Source organism: Malus sylvestris, chromosome 1 (assembly GCF_916048215.2).
Source record: "Malus sylvestris chromosome 1, drMalSylv7.2, whole genome shotgun sequence".
Classification (NCBI taxonomy): Eukaryota; Viridiplantae; Streptophyta; class Magnoliopsida; order Rosales; family Rosaceae; genus Malus; species Malus sylvestris.
Window position 1 is genome coordinate 20,799,541 of NC_062260.1, and position 19,719 is coordinate 20,819,259.

General features: G+C 34.9%; 1 protein-coding gene and 2 pseudogenes across 14 annotated transcripts in view; 2 read left to right on the top strand and 1 right to left on the bottom strand.

Annotated features, from left to right (window-relative positions):
* The window catches only part of LOC126614467 (cyclic nucleotide-gated ion channel 1-like), a 138,105-nt pseudogene that overhangs the window by 102,349 nt on the left and 16,037 nt on the right, over positions 1–19,719 (top strand).
* Positions 1–19,719, top strand: part of LOC126596155 (uncharacterized) — a 101,609-nt gene that overhangs the window by 66,695 nt on the left and 15,195 nt on the right. The window lies entirely within an intron of this gene.
* LOC126600190 (uncharacterized) lies at positions 1,688–6,277 on the bottom strand (annotated as a pseudogene).

Consider the following 19,719-nt stretch of genomic DNA (forward strand, 5'->3'; position numbering starts at 1 on the left):
ACTGAGTGGGATCGGCTATATGAATCTTAGAACGCCATTGTGCTCGGTCCTGTGTCATGTCCTTCGTTAGATCCAAGTACTCTAAGTCTTTTCTTAGAGTCTCTTCCAAAGTTTTCCTAGGTCTTCCTCTACCCCTTCGGCCCTGAACCTCTGTCCCATAGTCGCATCTTCTAATCGGAGCGTCAGTAGGCCTTCTTTGCACATGTCCAAACCACCGTAACCGATTTTCTCTCATCTTTCCTTCAATTTCGGCTACTCCTACTTTACCCCGGATATCCTCATTCCTAATCTTATCCTTTCTCGTGTGCCCACACATCCAACGAAGCATCCTCATCTCCGCTACACCCATTTTGTGTACGTGTTGATGCTTCACCGCCCAACATTCTGTGCCATACAGCATCGCCGGCCTTATTGCCGTTCTATAAAATTTTCCCTTGAGCTTCAGTGGCATACGGCGGTCACACAACACGCCAGATGCACTCTTCCACTTCATCCATCCAGCTTGTATTCTATGGTTGAGATCTCCATCTAATTCTTCGTTCTTTTGCAAGATAGATCCTAGGTAACGAAAACGGTCGCTCTTTGGTATTTCTTGATCTCTGATCCTCACCCCTAACTCGTTTTAGCCTCCATTTGCACTGAACTTGCACTCCATATATTCTGTCTTTGATCGGCTTAGGCGAAGACCTTTAGATTCCAACACTTCTCTCCAAAGGTTAAGCTTTGCATTTACCCCCTCCTGAGTTTCATCTATCAACACTATATCGTCTGCGAAAAGCATACACCAAGGAATATCATCTTGAATATGTCCTGTTAACTCATCCATTACCAACGCAAAAAGGTAAGGACTTAAGGATGAGCCTTGATGTAATCCTACAGTTACGGGAAAGCTTTCGGTTTGTCCTTCATGAGTTTTTACGGCAGTCTTTGCTCCTTCATACATATCCTTTATAGCTTGGATATATGCTACTCGTACTCTTTTCTTCTCTAAAATCCTCCAAAGAATGTCTCTTGGGACCCTATCATACGCTTTTTCCAAATCTATAAAGACCATGTGTAAATCCTTTTTCCCATCTCTATATCTTTCCATCAATCTTCGTAAGAGATAGATTGCCTCCATGGTTGAGCGCCCTGGCATGAACCCGAATTGGTTGTCCGAAACCCGTGTCTCTTGCCTCAATCTATGCTCAATGACTCTCTTCCAGAGCTTCATTGTATGACTCATTAACTTAATACCCCTATAGTTCATGCAATTTTGTACGTCGCCCTTATTCTTGTAGATAGGCACCAAAGTGCTCGTTCGCCACTCATTTGGCATCTTCTTCGTTTTCAAAATCTTATTGAAAAGGTCAGTGAGCCATGTTATACCTGTCTCTCCCAAAACTTTCCACACTTCGATTGGTATATCGTCTGGGCTTATTGCTTTTCTATGCTTCATCTTCTTCAAAGCTACAACCACTTCTTCCTTCCGGATTCGACGATAAAAAGAGTAGTTTCTACACTCTTCTGAGTTACTCAACTCCCCTAAAGAAGCACTCCTTTCATGTCCTTCATTGAAAAGATTATGAAAATAACCTCTCCATCTGTCTTTAACCGCGTTCTCTGTAGCAAGAACCTTTCCATCCTCATCCTTGATGCACCTCACTTGGTTTAGGTCCCTTGTCTTCTTTTCCCTTGCTCTAGCTAGTTTATAGATATCCAACTCTCCTTCTTTGGTATCTAGTCGTTTATACATATCGTCGTAAGCCGCTAACTTAGCTTCTCTGACAGCTTTCTTCGCCTCTTGCTTCGCTTTTCTATACTTTTCACCATTTTCATCGGTCCTCTCCTTGTATAAGGCTTTACAACATTCCTTCTTAGCCTTCAAAGCAAGTGGTTCTTAATGAGTTAATCTCCAAGGATATTACCTCTCTCTCGAGTCTTTGGGTGGTATTGCAAAACCAATATCATCATCTATAGCAGTCTGTTGTAGTCAAAGTGTCGCAGTAGTTTCTTAGCCATGCAGAAGCAGATTTGAGGATACGAAGTTCACCATTGAGGAGATCCTGAGCCATTTGCCTCCAGAGAAAGTCTTTCGCATGTAACTGGAGAACTTATGGGTTCCAAAGACTATGCATGCACTCGAGAAGCACAAAAAGGAGTTACTACATTTGTAGTCAGATGCAACATTATGTAAACCATAGAAATGATTATATTAAAATTCCACTCTCTTCGTATGTTTATTACTGCTTCCCAAACTCCTACGACTTCTCCAGTTATAAAATTCCTCAACTTCATTAACATCTCAACCAAAATGAGTATATTACTGCAACACGTCAACTGATTCAGTATGCGTATGCTTAAGAATTCTTTCTTTCACAAGAACCGTAATTGGTGTATGCTCTCGGAATTAATGCATTATCATAGAAAATAATGAACTCTTGTTTAACTTAGCTTAGACAAGTTCTCTAAACAAAGGGGGTCAAAAGTTAGTATCTTTTACCTGGATAGATGCATCACAATCCACAGCTGATTGGGTTAATTTTGATAACATCTGATGTGCTTCAATCTCTCTGCTGCTGTTTGTTAAAGGACGTCGAGCCAATCAACCATCATGTTCTGTAACTTCTTTGGCCAGGTCACTAAGTTCTGAATATTAAGAAACAATCAATAAACTATTTGCAGATGAGTCATAAGGTTAAATGAGCTCAGAAGCATATTAAGCAATGCATGCGAGTAAGTTAACATGAAGAGAAACACACCTTAAGGAGAGGCGCAACATAGAACACGAGCAAAAGCACGAAGTGACTGAGGAATTCCTTTCCCTTTTCCACTACCAGACCTAACTTCCCTATGTCATCATACGATTATTGTAATCAGTAAAAGATTTTCATCACAAGATATCAAGTCATCACGCGGATAAACGCATTAGTTAAACAAGACTGGAAATGGAACAAAAGAAACAGAATATTTGACTTCACAGAGTACCACTAGATACGGGGGATAAAGCCTAAAGGCCATCATGTAGGCAAAGGAACATAAATAGGGGAACAAAGGAAATAAAAGAGATACAGTGCATCACTACCAACTTGATAGTGAAAGAATCCATTGAAGAGTCAAAACCATTGACAGCATTACTGATTGGTCTGTGATCTCTCTTCAAAAGTTCCAACTCCATTTCACAAAGGACGTCATGGTGAGGTATATTGGCCTAGATCTCAACCTGAAAATAGTCCAAAGGCATCCGTAACATTTACATATTTCATATAACAAAACCATCATCTGGAAAGAAATGATGTAGAACGTGTATTCAGTATCTTACTAATTGACACAGGGTGACAGATAATTAAGTGGCTTCGGTCTTCAAGCAAACTTACCGAACAAAGAGATTATAAATACTCAACTAATTGCAATTACTATGCTCCCATGAAAGACATCCAACTTATCAAAGAGGTTTTAAGCAAGTGCTAGATCAAAAGTAGTCTTGTTCTTCGAGTCAAGGAGAGAATAGTTTTGTTACCAAAAACAAACTTCTAGTCAAAGTGTTAAATTAAAGTCAGAAGTGTGAATTAAGCAACAGAAACATTTTCCCAACATAACAAAGCAATCATTGTGACTATAGTGAACTGAAATCCTAGACTGACCTGGTCGTGGATGTTGTATGAAAGTGTAAACCCAAAGTCCCGAAGCAGGGTAGCATTTGAAAATTTTCCGTATCTTATCAGTACCTATACAAATATACAAATTGAAGTCCAGAGTTACAACTTTAAACAACCACTTCTGCAACGTAACCATAGTCACGAATTGTCCCAGAGGATGTTTCCATGTACCATCCATTCATACTAATAAAAGGAAACCCCAAACTTCCAGTAATTTCTAAATAATAATTCCACAGCATATCTCAAGCAATATTGTGCTTTTTACTCTAACATAGACCCTGTGTTCATGTGTTGTGATCTGTTATCTGTTAACACACAATGACCACTGAGGAATAAAAAGTTTTACTAATTCTTAGAAAAAATAGATAAGAAATTAGCAGAAGGTCATGAAAATTTCAAACCCAAAGAGAGACATCTAAAACGAAAATGAGTGAAAATGTTAATGAGTCGTCTACAAAAACAAAAATTGATCAAATGTTTCAAAACAAAAAAGAAATTCCAAAGGGTGCCTGTAATTTTAAATAGGGGAAGCAAGCCATCTTAATTAAGTAGCATCTAACCTGTTCACCAGGAGCATAATTGTGGTCAGCAATGACCTGCCCAGATAAATAACAGGCACGAAAAATCAAGAACATTGTGAAATGAATTTGTTTTGCATCCCAATAACTAACTAATATAAAGCAAGAAAGACATAAAAAAGACTCAATTTCCATAAGAGTGCAGAATGAATAAGGAGAATATAAAATTCTTGTACTCCTATAACCAAATCAAGATGTGAGATAGAGAATCAAAACGCAGAGAGCGATTTGTTGTCGTCACTCAACACAATTGATTCTGAAGTATCGTCATGATTCAAAAAATCAGCAAATGGGATCTATAAAATAAATTGAAATTCCAAAAAATTCATAAGGGGAAAAAATTGAACCTCCATCATAAAGTTCATAACACTATTTACAACAGAATCTTTATAAATGTGTTACCAGAGAATAACCCTTCGTGTTTCCCCATGCTCGAGAACTAACTGCAAAATCCACCGTGAACCAGTGAGAATAAGTTGTATAGATCTTTACAAGATGCAACTGCTGCAACTGATAATATCTAGAATATTTTTGTATCCAGCAATCATATAAAATTGGAATGAATAGGTATATAGGTAAATGGAGATATAAACTATATGAAATGGGATGCTATTGAACATCTACACCGCTGCTGGCATTCATTTATTTAATTCAAAAAATTGGAATTAAGTACAATTGAAGCAAATTATTCAGACAGATTAGGACGTGAAAATGCTTTAAAATGTAGAAGCTTACCTAAAGCATATACGTGCATGAAATCCTTATAGGTGATACTCTTGGACATTTTAGGGAAGTTCTTGAGAGCCTGAAAAATATGTCGTAGCAATAATCAGAATCTAAAAGTTAATAACAAAGAAGTGATTGACAATCATCTCATATCTCAGGTAAGTATTGACTTGATTAAGTTTCAAAAGTTATTAAGTTGACGGATTACTCTGGTTGTTTAATTTTGCCAGGACATTCAAGATAAAGGGACATTGAATTACATGCCACCAAATTACATGCCACCAACAGTTTAAATCCCAAATAGAGATGATGATATTAAACTTAAAGCATACACATGGAAGAGGTTCACGCATGAACGTCCCAAAACCATTAACCAGTGTATAAAACAATCAAGTACTTACCGTCCTAATTACCAAAAATTCCTTTTTGATTTGAGATCTTTGATTAATTGTTTCCTGATATACAGAGCTTTGGCGAATCAGCTCCAGCTCATTGTCACTCCAAAATATCTAAGAATATACAAACAACATCCACGTCAATAACAGTGAATTCTTGCCATTCAAGAAATGTGTACAACCAAACGAATCAACTACAAGTAAGGACTATTGCTCAGTTAAATTATTTTCCGTTCATGTTCAACACATGCTGTCTGAATTGACTGTCTAACGACATAACCTACCAAATGATAACTTAATATCATATAACACTCACCGTGCAATGCATCCCGCCGGGTGAGGAAGCCAGCGAATGTAAGGGGCCCATCCGGAATCCTGCATAAACAAAACCCTCAAACTCCACCGAAAAAATCTTTACACAACATAGTAATTAAACTAGAACAGCAATCTACATTGCCCATTCTCTGCTCAAACAAAACAACAGTGGCAAGCTTTGCAGCATCGCCAACTCCATCACTCTTCAGTTCTGGAACAAGATTATCTGGAGCTAGTTGCTGCAATTATAAACCAAAACAAAGCCTCTTAAATCATAAATTAACAATTTAAACTGTGATTAATAATGTGATTAAAGTCTTAAATAATTTGGGTTAAGATTTACCACGCTGTACGGAACCTTCAAAACGCAATCTCCAGCTGTTATGCTCTTTGAAGCAAACAGAGACGTTCCGGACGCCGATTTCCCAATTGAAAGTGCCCACAAAATCTCGGCGCCGGCCTTCCGCTCCAGCCACGGCAAGAAGTCGTCGGATTCGTCGACCTTGGGTTGGGACAAGGAGTGGAAGTTGAGCTTGATACTTGGAGTGTAGGAGAGGCTGAGATGTTGACGGCTGAGACGCCATCGGATTTTTCACGCTCCGAGTAGCATTGCGGTGCGGGATTGAGACGTCGTCGTTTTCAGGAGAGTGTTGGCTTGGCGCTCGACTTGACTATCCACGCGGGGAAGGTATGGAGAATTAGACGCTGCTGGAATTATGTTGAAATAAAAGATGTTATCAAAGTTGATAGTCATACAATGTAAATAAAAGATTGGGTAAACTGTCGGTTTACCCCCTGAACTTTCACCTCACTTTCGATTTCCCCCCTGAACTTTTCTATTGGAAAATTAAGGACTCAAACTAATTTTTTTAGCCAATTTGCCCCCTACCGTTAGTTTTTCATATATTCCATCCATATTTCCGTTAAGTGAGACCATGTGCATAACATGTGAGGATAGTTAAGTCATTTCAATTTAAAAATGATTAAAAACTGAAAATAAATAATAATAATAATTTTCCCTCTATTTTTTCCCGCTAATTCCTATCCTCAATTTTAATTTTCCCTCTCATTCCTATGCATGAGAAATAACATATGGTGTTATTGTCTTCATAAGTAGCTAAGTTAATCTTTTTTTTGAAGCATGTACTACCATTTTTATTTTCTCTAACAAATTAATAATTTGACAAATGCTTATGGTGTTATTGTCTCCAAAGCAGTGCATTAATATAAGAAACATGTCCATAAAAAAGACTAGGGTTTCTTATATTAATGCACTGCTTTGGAGACAATAGCACCATTAGCATTTGTCAAATTATTAATTTGTTAGAGAAAATAAAAATGGTAGACAATAACACCATATGTCATTTCTCATGCATAGGAATGAGAGGGAAAAATAAAATCGAGGATAGGAATTAGCGGGAAAAAATAGAGGGAAAGTTTTGCTTTTTTTATTATTTTTAGTTTTTTAATCATTTTTAAGAGTGAAATAACTTAACTACCCTCACATGTTGTGCACATGGTCTCACTTAACGGAAATATGGATGGAATATATGAAAAACTAACGGTAGGGGGCAAATTGGCTAAAAAAATTAGTTTGAGTCCTTAATTTTCCAATGGAAAAGTTCAGGGGGGAAATCGAAAGTGAGGTGAAAGTTCAGGGGGTAAACCGACAGTTTACTCATAAAAGATTTAACTTACTTCGCTATCGTTTCGTTCAAAAAAAAAAACAAAAAAAAAGATTTAATAGCTATTTGTATAAAGCTCCTTCATTAATGTTATTCCAAGTTCGGATAATCTTTAATATTTAATTATTTTTATGATATTGTTGATGCATAAAATCAGGTTGATTTTGAAACAACGTAAAATGTCAAAGTATGACTTTCGCAAGGTTGCTTCCGTCACTAAGTAAAGATAGTGTGGTATGGAAACAAATGCAAGATGTACGTGATTCATCATAAGTTGGGCTACGTCCAAAAGGATATAAGAATTCTCATTAATAATGCAGAGTTTACATGATACAAAGGTTTAAGCATAGTCATCATTAGTGAGTTTAATAATGGATCAGAGAATCTAAGATTATAAAAAGCTTAATTGTGAGAGAATGATATCCTTTTGACGTTGAGAATAGTCCCGCATTTTAGTCTATGGTCGATGTGAGACTCTTAAAGCTTTATTCTATGATTTGACACATGTCGTGTTGTGGTGTTGATGCTGGATTCACAAGACACCATGAATGACAGATAAGAAAGAACACACTCAGAGAGATGAGGAGGAATGGGTTCGATTCGATTCATAGTAGGCGTTGATGTGTGAAGATGTTTGAGAGAAGGGATCTCGGGATGGTGGAGGTCGGGCTGGGCTGAAGACGAGCGAGAGTGAGCATTCGTTGGCCTGACTAATAATACCAAACTTTTTGGAGAGATGAGTAAGCGGGTGTGAATTGGACTAAAAAGTTAGGACTGGATAACTTATATGAGTACTATTTAATACATAAATGCACCAAACACTTGAGTTGTATTATTACTCCTATCTGGTCACTTATACAACGTGTTAACGAAGCCTAAAGATATAAGTTGACAGCAAGTGCGGCACATGCCTTGTGCCACCAGGGCGGTTGTCTAGGGCCCAAAATTAAAAAGGGCACCAAAAAATCCAAATAAATAGGTATGTTTGTACCATACTTGACCAATCCCGAAACTACTGAGCACCGGTCAACGTTATACCGTCAAGGACCCAGAAGAGTTTCCTTCCAACCAGGAGGCCAATCACAGCGCGACATGTGTTGACATCAGAAGCCAATCACAACGCGACATATGTCAACATCAGAAGTCAATCACAACACGACACGTGTCAATGTCAGAATGAAACTAGAAATTCTCTTCTATAAATAGAGATCATTCTCTCACAATATTTCTTAATGTCATTTGTACTAAATCATTCACTAATACTCATTAAATAAGACTTTGAACCTATGTACTTGTGTAAACCCTTCACAATTAATGACTCATCCCCCTCATGCCTTTTCTTTTCTCTAGACACCCCAACATCAACCCCATCGAAAAGGACTAGAGTGGGATCGTTGCTGAAGAGGGCTAGGTGGGGTCGCCGTCAAAGAGAGGGTTGACGGTGGACTCGCCAGCGAACAGAGGAGTTTAGGTAGTTGAGGTCGCTGGATGAGAGATGGGTGGAGTTGGGGTCGCCTGGAAAATTATGGATTGGGGCGAGCTTGTTGACGAAGAGAGGGTTTGGAGGTTGGCTCACCTAAGAAGAGAGGAATTAGGGGTGGTGGGCTCATCCGAAAGTGAAGGATTTGAGAATTAGGAGTTTAATAATGGATTAGAGAATCTAAGATTATAAAAAGCTTATTTGTGAGAGAATGATATCATTTTGACGTTGAGAATAGTCCCGCATTTTAGTCTATGGTCGATGCGAGACCCTTAAAGCTTTATTCTATGATTTGACACATGTCGTGTTGTGGTGTTGACAAAGAGAGGGTTTGGAGGTTGGCTCGCCTAAGAAGAGAGGAATTAGGGGTGGTGGGCTCATCCGAAAGTGAAGGATTTGAGGGTGGGCTCACCAGAGAAGACAAGGGTGTTCTCACCGGGGAGGTGAGGGTCGAGATCGCCGGAGAAGGGGGGATGGTTTGTTTACACAAGAAGGGAGGAAGAAGATGAGAGGTGTTTGGTTACGAAGATAGTAAAAGATTTTGGGGAAATTCATTTGACATGTGTTAAAATTGTAGTGGGCGAAGTAAGATAGTCAGTAAATTGAGTACTCAAGAATTGTCCTAAGCAAACTGTAATCAAACTGCAAACAGAACCATTTTTCTCTGATTATAAACCAAATAAAAACGAAGGGGTCAAACTACTTTCAGTCTTTTACAGAATCTTAACATCTTTGTATTTTAAATTTTTTTCATGGGTACATCCGGACAAGCTCACTGGCCTACATACCTAATTGCATCGTGCTCATGATGAAACAGGAAACTATGTGTCGGCAAAATGTGGCAGGGAGGAGGATTTATTTTCTCCTCTCCAAGCAGAAGCAGTGGCCTTGAGGGCAGGTTTGTCTTGGGCGATTCACAGGGGTTTTCAACATATTTCTTTCGAAAGCGATTCACTTTATATTGTGGAGGCGTCATGCGATTCCTCTCCAGATTTGTCTTTCATTGGACAAATTGTAGAAGATATCAAGGTGCTTTTCCATTCAATCACTGAAGATAAAATTACCCGCACTCATAGCCAAGCAAACTCAATTGCTCATCGCCTTGCACGGGTTGGTCTCTCGGAGCAACAAGATTGTATATGGGATGTTACTCCCCCAAGTATTGTCACTGACTTACTTGTGGAGGACAATGTACTGCCATAATTGGCTCTGGATGTAATTTTTCTTGTACCACACCTTTTTGAAGTAAATGAATCTACTACCGTATCTTCTCAACCAAAAAAAAAAAAAAAATCTAATTGGGTAAGCTTATGTGAATTGATTCTTGAAAACTGTTGAGAGTTGAAATGTGAGGAACAGTTTGTCCTACATCGGTGAGGGATAAGTCTTGCTAGTGGCTTATATGATCTTAGACTATTCTCTATAGTACCAATTGATTTTATGGTGGAACTTCTTAAAAAACAAGTTGTATAAGATTTTTTTAAGTAAAATGGCTGGGGGTTTACCAAATATAAGAAAAAAAACAATTTGGAAGGGACGAAGAAATATGCAATGACATCTATGCCACACCAATTTTCACGATTATTGTATCAAATTATGATTGGGATGGCCCCTTGAAAGGTGGGATGGTTTAAAAGCTGGAAAGTGATTTGTTCGATTATAATTGAAGTAATGGATCCCAGTCTTGAGATACAATTTGTGGGAGTTGGAAATATTCGACATGATCGCATGATGTACGATGAACGGTCACGATTACGGAATCTCCAGGGTCCCAATTTTATCTTTGTTTAAAACGGAGCTTCTCCTTCTCAATTGATATTTCCAAATATTGATTTGAGAAATTAAACTCAATTAATTTAAGGAGAAACTAGGTTCTCATCATTCTTTTTGCTATTCCATTGATTAAAATTTTATTCATTTTCAATTGTTGATCAAGGTCCTTAGGTATTAATAACATCATTAATTATTTTAATAATAAAATATTTTTTTTATTTCTAAATATATTCATTTTATGTTAAAAATGTTACAATTAGCATATTTATATTTATGACTAAGTTTTTTATCATATATTTTTAGTTTTAGTTTGTACCCATTTTTAATTTGTAAATTTTTTTTATTTGTACCAATTTTCTTTTCAATTTTAATTTGTACCCATATATTAATTTCTTTTTGTGCCCATATTTTTTAAATTTTATTTGTATTTGTACCCATATGTTTTTTTATTTGTACTTTTTATTTTGCTAAATGTACCCATGCTAATTATATGTACCCATTCATGTAAAACTTTTTAATCTTAAAATGTACTCATTCTTAAATATACCAACTTGTGTCTTCCAATATATATATATATACCAACTTGTTATATGTAAAATGTACCCTTTTTTTATAAAAAATATATTCAATTTTTTTTCTAATCCATTTTTAAACTTATATGGATACATTCTTTTTTCTTTGATTTTAAAATGTATCCATGTCAAGTTTAATCAAAGAAATTTACTAATGTTATTAAGCCTAATATTTTTTTTTCGTGATTTTGAAGAATGTACCCATGTTTTGATACAATAATTTTTTTGGTAAATTTTGATGAATGTACCCATGTTTATACACACACGCACACAATAGTATATTTATATTTTAAAATTTTAATCCCACAAATTATGGTTTTTTATTTAAAATCTCATTTATAGAAACAACTAAAATTTCTAATTTTTAATTTAAAAAAATATAGTAACGTACATAGAAATAAATTATCACATTAATTTCAGGGACCTCGATCAAAAATTAAAAATCAACAAGGTTTCAATCAAAAAATATTCATGACTAAGAACCGGATTCAAAGTCTCCCTTAATTTAATTACATGTTTTACTTTAGTTTCTTAAAACGGAGCTTCTCCTTCTTAATTGACATTTCCATCTATAATGTGACTTTTTTTTATCACGCAAATTACTGGTATCGTAGTTGCCTCACAAATTGTACCATAATTACACTAGTCATTATCTTAACAAACATTATGGTTAGATCCACAGGACCCCTTAGATGACCTAGGGTAAGAATTCTATTGGTTATAGCTCGTGGGACATATTCTTTTTCTCCGAAGACAAGCTTTAGTCAACAAAATTCTTACCATAAGTCATCTAGAGGTATTGGTGTGGCGGAATTACCAATTACACAAATCTGATACGTTTGGTAGAATTTTTACGAAGATTATTAAAAAAAAATTGGTAACATGGGGTGGGTCACCCTAAAAAACTAGCTCCAAAAGTTATTACATATAGTTCAAGTTCTAAGGATTCCCATCAAATCATCAAATAATTGAGTTTCGATCCAATAAGGAGGATTATCAAAACAATAGTATCTCAAATCCATATTATAGCCCCATTTTTACGAAGATTGACATGTGTGAGTATATGTAGATTAACATTGAATATATGTTTATCCATATTATAGACGGTTATGATTGTTGACTTACATTTCGAAGTGGACTCCAAAAAACTTTTGTTAAAAGTTGTGTAATTAAATGGTACGCACTTCCCTTCGTTTTGGGGGAGGGTAGGTTGGAGACGCTTGCTATTTGGTGGATTGGAAGAGTTTTCTAATACTATTCTGTCAGTAAAGTTTTCTAATACTCTCTACATAAATTTAGGATGCTGATTCTTTCAATGTGTCCTGTCGTTCTTTTATTGAAATTTGACTTATTTGTAGAGACTATGGTCTCTGTTTTCCTCAAATCTTGTGGGAATGAGCTGAATAGGACAATGTGCTAAATAGTACCCATGTTTAGTTGAACTTATTACTATGCAGGAAAGATGTTTTGTTGAACACAAACTAGCACATAATTTGCCTGCATCATCTCTTTGTGGTGGTGGTTTCTCAAAGATTAATTTTCGTCTATGTTATTCATGCAGCCTTCAACATTCCCATTAAGGAATCCTTAGACGCCGCTTAAGTTATTATGTGTCCAATCTATCGATCGATATACAGGACTAGGTTTTCCATAATACTCATTATCTGTGCCATCTTCTTGAGAAATAATATATTTTGAACTACACGTTTTAGGGAGATGTTTAGGTTTGGTGGTTATATTTTATCTTTGGAACTGCATAGTACTGGTTAATCTTTGATTGTAACTTTGTTTATTCTTTTGTTAATTATGTTTTCGAGGTGTTATTTGAGCCAAAGTAATGGGATTATCTGGTTGACTAATTCAAACAGGAATCTTGCAAGTAATATGGCATGACGCTTGAGCCTTTGCCAATTATTTATTTGCAAGCAGGCCTGTCTGCTCTTAAAGTTTGAGCCAAAGTAATGGGATTATCTGGTTTGGATTGTTGATATTATGTTTAGAGTTTTACGGTTAGTGAAAATATTGTTTGATGTTTATGAAGTTTCTACAAACTATATGACATCGACTCATATTTCAGTTAACCGTAAATATCGAAACGTGATATCAAATATCTGAACCGTTCATCTTCTTACATCCGCCAGATAATCATGTTTTCAAAAAAGAAAATTTTAAAAATGAAATTCAGTAAGAAGAATAAAGTATAAATGACAATTGACGATTAAATATAAATTTAATGTTTATAGATCATAGTGTTGGATTTTGAAGCTGATCTCTTCATGAAAGTTGTAAAGCTTGTTACTATGAGTGATTGTATTTTTTTTTTTTTTACATTTTTTACACTTCTACAATAATTATTATTAATTTTTCCCTCAAATAATTATATGAATAAATACATAATATAATATTAATAGTATTGGTAGGTACGGTATACCACAGGTACTGGTTTTGGATACCAGTATCGTACCGAAACAGTATGGTACGGTACAAATACCATACTATTACCAATTGGTACAAATTTTTGGTAATAATTTGGCATGGTATGGTTGGTAGGACGGTTGGTACGGTAATTTGGTAAAAAATTTCACCCCTATTATAAATTTTAAAATGTGACAATAATTCTATATAAAGTTCAAATTTTAGTTTTTTTTTTTTCAAATTTCCCAATAACTATAACTAACCGCTAGCAACTACAAAGATTTGTACATAAAAGAAAGCTGATATCTCTATTAATTAATAAAACCCTTTTTGTCAACCAAAAGATGGTGAAAAGACAAATTGGTCTTCTATCAAACAAAAAAAATGATGGGCAATAATATAATTTCACAGGTTCAAATTTTACTGTTTTTTATTGAAGCTTCACCTACAAGTGATGTTAGAATGCCTTCAATATTAAAAAAAAAATTATTAAAAAAAAACCGAAAACAAAAAGAAATATGCAAATACACCTATGCCATACCAATTTTCACGATTATTGTATCAAATTATAATTGTGATGGCCCCTTGAAAGGTGGGATGGTTTAAAAGCTGGAAAGTGATTTGTTCGATGAATAATTGAAGTAATGGATCCCAATCTTGAGATACAATTTGTGGGAGTTGAAAGTATTTGACATGGTCGCATGATGTACGATGAATGATTACGATTATGGAAGCTTCAGGATCCCATATTTTATCTTTATTTAAAACGGAGCTTCTCCTTCTTAATTGACATTTCCATCTATAATGTCACAAATTGTACCATAGTTACATTAATCATTATCTTAACAAACATTATGGTTAGATCCACTAGACCCCTTAGATGACCTAGGGTAAGAATTCAATTGGTTATAGCTCGTGGGACATATTCTTTTTCTCGAAGACAAGCTTTAGTCAACAAAATTCTTACCATAAGTCATCTAGAGGTATTGGTGTGGCGGAATTACCAATTACACAAATCTGATACGTTTGGTAGAGTTTTTTCGAAAATTATTAAATTTTTTTTGGTAACATGGGGTGGGTCACCCTAAAAAACTAGCTCCAAGAGTTATTACATATAGTTCGACAAGCAGTGACGGCGTTGAGGGGGAGCAAAAGGTGCAATCGCACAGAGCCCCCAAATTTGAAGAGCCCCCAAAAAAATTTGGTATCTTATATTTATATGTAATATTGTTATATATTAAAAATATACTTTTATTAGTACTTTAAAATCTTATAGTGTACTTTTTATAAGTAAATTTTCTTCTTTCTAATATAAAATTTTGAAGTGCACAATGAGATAGTAGGAGTGCCAATAACAACACCTTAAAAATGATTTTCTTTTCAATTTTATTATATAATAATGCTATATATTCAAGTGAAACTTTAAAATTAGAGTTTTTGAAGCTTTTTTTTCTTTCTTTATTTGGTTGCTTAAGATTGAATTTTTTTTATTATTTAGTGAAGGTTATATTTGTAACTCTTTTTACTTATTCAATGACATTTGTAAACTTACAATCAGTAAGTCCTAAATATTATTTTGATTTAAGTTATTATTTTCTAGTACCAATATATTGTCCTACTTTTAAAAAAATAAAAACTATCTTAAAAATGGGCCATTTTATAAATTTCGCACAAGACCTCCAAAATCTCAGAGATGGCCATGAGTTCAAGTTCTAGGGATTCCCATCAAATCATCAAATAATCGAGTTTCAATCCAATAAGGAGGATTATCAAAACAATAGTATCTCAAACCCATATTATAGCACCATTTTTACGAAGATTGACATGTGTGAATGTATGTAGATTAACATTGAATATATGTCGATCCATATTATAGACGATTATGATCGTTGACATACATTCGAAGTGGACTCCAAAAAACTTGTGTTAAAAGTTGTGTAATTAAATGGTATGCACTTCCTTTCGTTTTGGGGGAGGGTAGGGTGGAGAAGCTTGCTATTTGGTGGATTGGAAGAGTTTGCTAAAACTATTCTATCAGTAAAGTTATCTGTTATGTTGCTTGTTTTTGAAAGGAATTAGCAAACAAATACTCTCTACATAAATTTAGGATGCTGATTCTTTCAATGTGTTCTAGCGTTCTTTTATTGAAATTTGACTTATTTGTAGAGACTATGGTCTCTGTTTTCCTCAAATCTTGTGGGAATGAGCTGAATAGGACAATGTGCTAAATGGTACCCATGTTTAGATGAACTTATTACTATGCAGGAAAGATGTTTTGTTGAACACAAACTAGCACTTAATTTGCCTGCATCATCTCTTTGAGGTGGTGGTTTCTCAAAGATTAATTTTCGTCTCTGTTATTCATGCAGCCTTCAACATTCCCATTAAGGAATTCTTAGACGCCGCTTAAGTTATTATGTGTCCAATCTATCGATCGATATACAGAACTAGGTTTTCAATAATACTCGTTATCTGTGCCATCTCCTTGGGAAATAATATATTTTGAACTACACGTTTTAGGGAGATGTTTAGGCAGGGACGAAGTCAGAAATTTAACTAAAAGGGGGCACCTTAAAAAATTTGAGCTCCTTTTTTGGACAAATAAAGCTAGTTCTTTTACAAATGTTGAAAAAATTAGTTACAAAATGCCTAATTTTATTACTCTATTGTTTAATTTTATCTTTAATTGTTGTATTGACAATCCAATGCTCATTTGTACTAACTAACCAAATACATGCAACTCAATAAGGTTTAGACATTAGTGCATGAGAAAAATATATAGGAAGGAAGGAGGGAGGGGCATTTAAAACTAAAAGAGGATTTTCATTATTTTAATATGATTAATTGAATAATTTGTAAAGCAAAAAAAATGAGAATGATTAATTGAATAATTTGTAACTTGTTTTGCAGGATTAGACCTTCATGTTTGGTTCTAGAGGGGTTAGGTTTCATGTCCCCCCTCTTTTCTTTGTTTCATTCTCATTTTTTGTTTCTAGAAGGGTAAGGTTTATGTCCCCCCTTCTTTCTAGTGTATTCCTTTTTGTTGTCTCTGTTTTTTGGAGTGGTAAGGTTTATGTCCCCCTCTGACTAGGTGTAACTTATTTTTTCGTTATCAATAAAATTACCCCCGTACCGTCGAGGATTTCCAAAAAAAAAAAAAAAAAAAAAAAAAAAAGAATAATTTGTAATGCAAACAAAATAGGATGAGAGGGGGCATGTGGCCCCACTGGGCCTTACCTCCCTCCGTCCATGTGTTTAGGTTTGGTGGTTATATTTTATCTTTGGAACTGCATGGTACTGGTTAATCTCTTATTGTAATTTTGTTTATTCTTTTGTTAATTATGTTTTCGAGGTGTTATTTGAGCCAAAGTAATGGGATTATCTGGTTGACTAATTCAAACAGGAATTCTGCAAGTTATAACTTATATGGCATGACGCTTGAGCCTTTGCCAAATATTCATTTGCAAGCAGGCCTGTCTGGTCTTAAAACCCCGTATCCTCTACCAGTTGTTTATCACTCTATATGGAGTTGACTCCCAAAGCTTCAGTTGCTTTGAGATTATTCCTATGTGACCTGTAGAAAAAAAACTCTAGAGGGGGAGGGTACAGCTATAGCATACGCACATACTTACGTGATTGAAATAGTGACCAGAACTTCTGTATGTGGAATGAAGTGAAGTTTTGACAATGCCGACTGTGTATTTCGTTAGTTGTGGAAATTTAGTATATTCGTCCATTTCTTGCTAACTTTTAAGGGTTTTATGTCATAATCTCTAGAATCATTAGGTGGTCGTGGTTCAGCTCCAATGAAGTGAAGTTTTGGCACTTGACATTCACCTTTAGCACATTACTGCTTGCATTGCAGCTGTTAATTGCATTTAGATATTTGGTTTTGCCTTGACCTGATTCAGATACTGTTATGATGATGATTGCACCAAGGAGGCATATATCTTATGAATCTACGTGTTAAAACTATTCAAGTTTATTATTAATTTGTAATTCTGGGCTTTGAAACTGTCAAAATTTCCTCATCCCTCTGTCTCTCTACATAAAATCCTTTCCTGCTGACCATCCGACGCATTCCTCAACTTGGCAGTTGGTATTGCTTTCTTGGGGGATTGAAGCATACATATATGCAAAATTATTTTTTCAGAATTTTTTTTAAAAGTTGCTGAACATAACACATTCCACACTTGCTAATATTTCAATTAATTTACTCTCCACCGGTTTGAGCTGTAAAAACCAAGTTGAGTTGAATTTAACTACAAATACTGCGCATAATTGATGGGAATCCATGTTGACGGGCTCTAAACTCAACTTGCTGGGTGAAGTAACTCAACAACTCTAAAGATTAAACATCTGTTATGTATTTTAAAGCCAAATTTTAGAAATCAATTTGAAATTTCTGAAAGTTTGTCATCAATATGATGTAATTTTTTAAATACAAATGGTATTTAAAGTGGGACATCCTATGAAATTAGTGTGGAACTAGTGGAAATGCATTTAAAATCTAATAAAATGAGGGCATTTTTGCTCACCCGCATTAATTTTGGAGTATATTCATAATATTTTTTAGAACATCTTTAATAGGAGTCCATATTTGACGACTTTCATCACTACTTTTAAGTTCATAATATTTCTTCCCCTTGCACTTCCAGCTTTGTTTTTTGCTTGTTTGCCTCGTTGTGGTCTTTCGTTGTAATCTTTGGCATCTTTACCCTGGTTATAACTTCCGATTTACCAAAAAAAAAAAGTTAGTTTCAATTGAGAGATTTTTCAATATGACCGAAATACGAGATGATATAACACTTGTTACTATATAAATGATGAGATATGTGTATTAAAAAAATTAATAATTTAAAAAATAAAATTTTCAATCATTTATATAAAAATATGTGATATACTAACCGTGTTCCATTCATAATAAAAAATTTCTCACTTTAATGGGATCCTTAGTTCCAATGAAAAGAGATTTTTCAATATGACCGAAATACGAGATGATATAACACTTGTTACTATATAAATGATGAGATATGTGTATTAAAAAAATTAATAATTTAAAAAATAAAATTTTCAATCGTTTATATAAAAATATGTGATATACTAATCACGTTCTGTTCATAATAAAAAATTTCTCTCTTTAATGAGATCCTTAGTATAATATTTAAATTTAGGGATGATTAAAAAAATAAATTATCGTTAATTTCGAATACCCCAAAAAACTTTCATAACCCCTGCATCAACCGATAAAAGAAAAGTAGCTGCACAGTATTTGAGAGTCCCATCACGTGTTGGGACCTCACCCAACCAAAATTTAATATGGCCCTCAGCCCATTTGACAGTCCCACGCAGCCGAAGTACAATAACAACAACAAACTTTTTCTGAGGTACAATAATGTAGTTCAATTAAATAAACAAATGAAAAATTCTTTGAAGTTCCTCATCCAACAACCCCGTCAAAGTCTCTGTATCTGCTAAAATCGCCATTATCGACGATACCAGGAAAGACAGATTGAAGCTTTGGTCGAAGCTCTCAAAAGCACGAAGACATAAACATAAGAAATGTGATATCCACACATTTTTTTTTATTTTTCACACATCTCTTATTAATTTCTATCATTTGATCTTATTCAATTCATTCGATTTGACAACCGAAAATTAAGAACGTATGTGAGAAGTAAAAAAAAATATGTGGATAGCACACCCCAAACTTGGAATAGGATCCTCTTTGGATCTTCTTTAAGGGGATTTGAATGATCAATCAATCGTGTCCATTCATTATGCTTTGTATGATTATAAATAGTACTTAACGTAAATTGATCACACGATATACGATAAATAAACACGATTGATTGATTTTTAAATCCCCACAAAGAGAATCTGAATCCTTGTCCCCCAAACTTAAACTCAACTTAGTTGTCAACTCATGTGAGCCCATTAACCCTCTCTTCCCTACGCTACTGATGTCAGTCATCCGCCACTTGCTTATTTGTTGTCATTCTGAATTATGATTGTAAACTATGTTTATTAGCACCTTAATCTAATTGTTGATTGAAAAAGTTTATTGGCCACTTGCTAACATAGTCCTTAGGCCATCTCCAACCGAAGGGTCCAGAAGGCCAGAGAGCCGAAAATAGCCCTA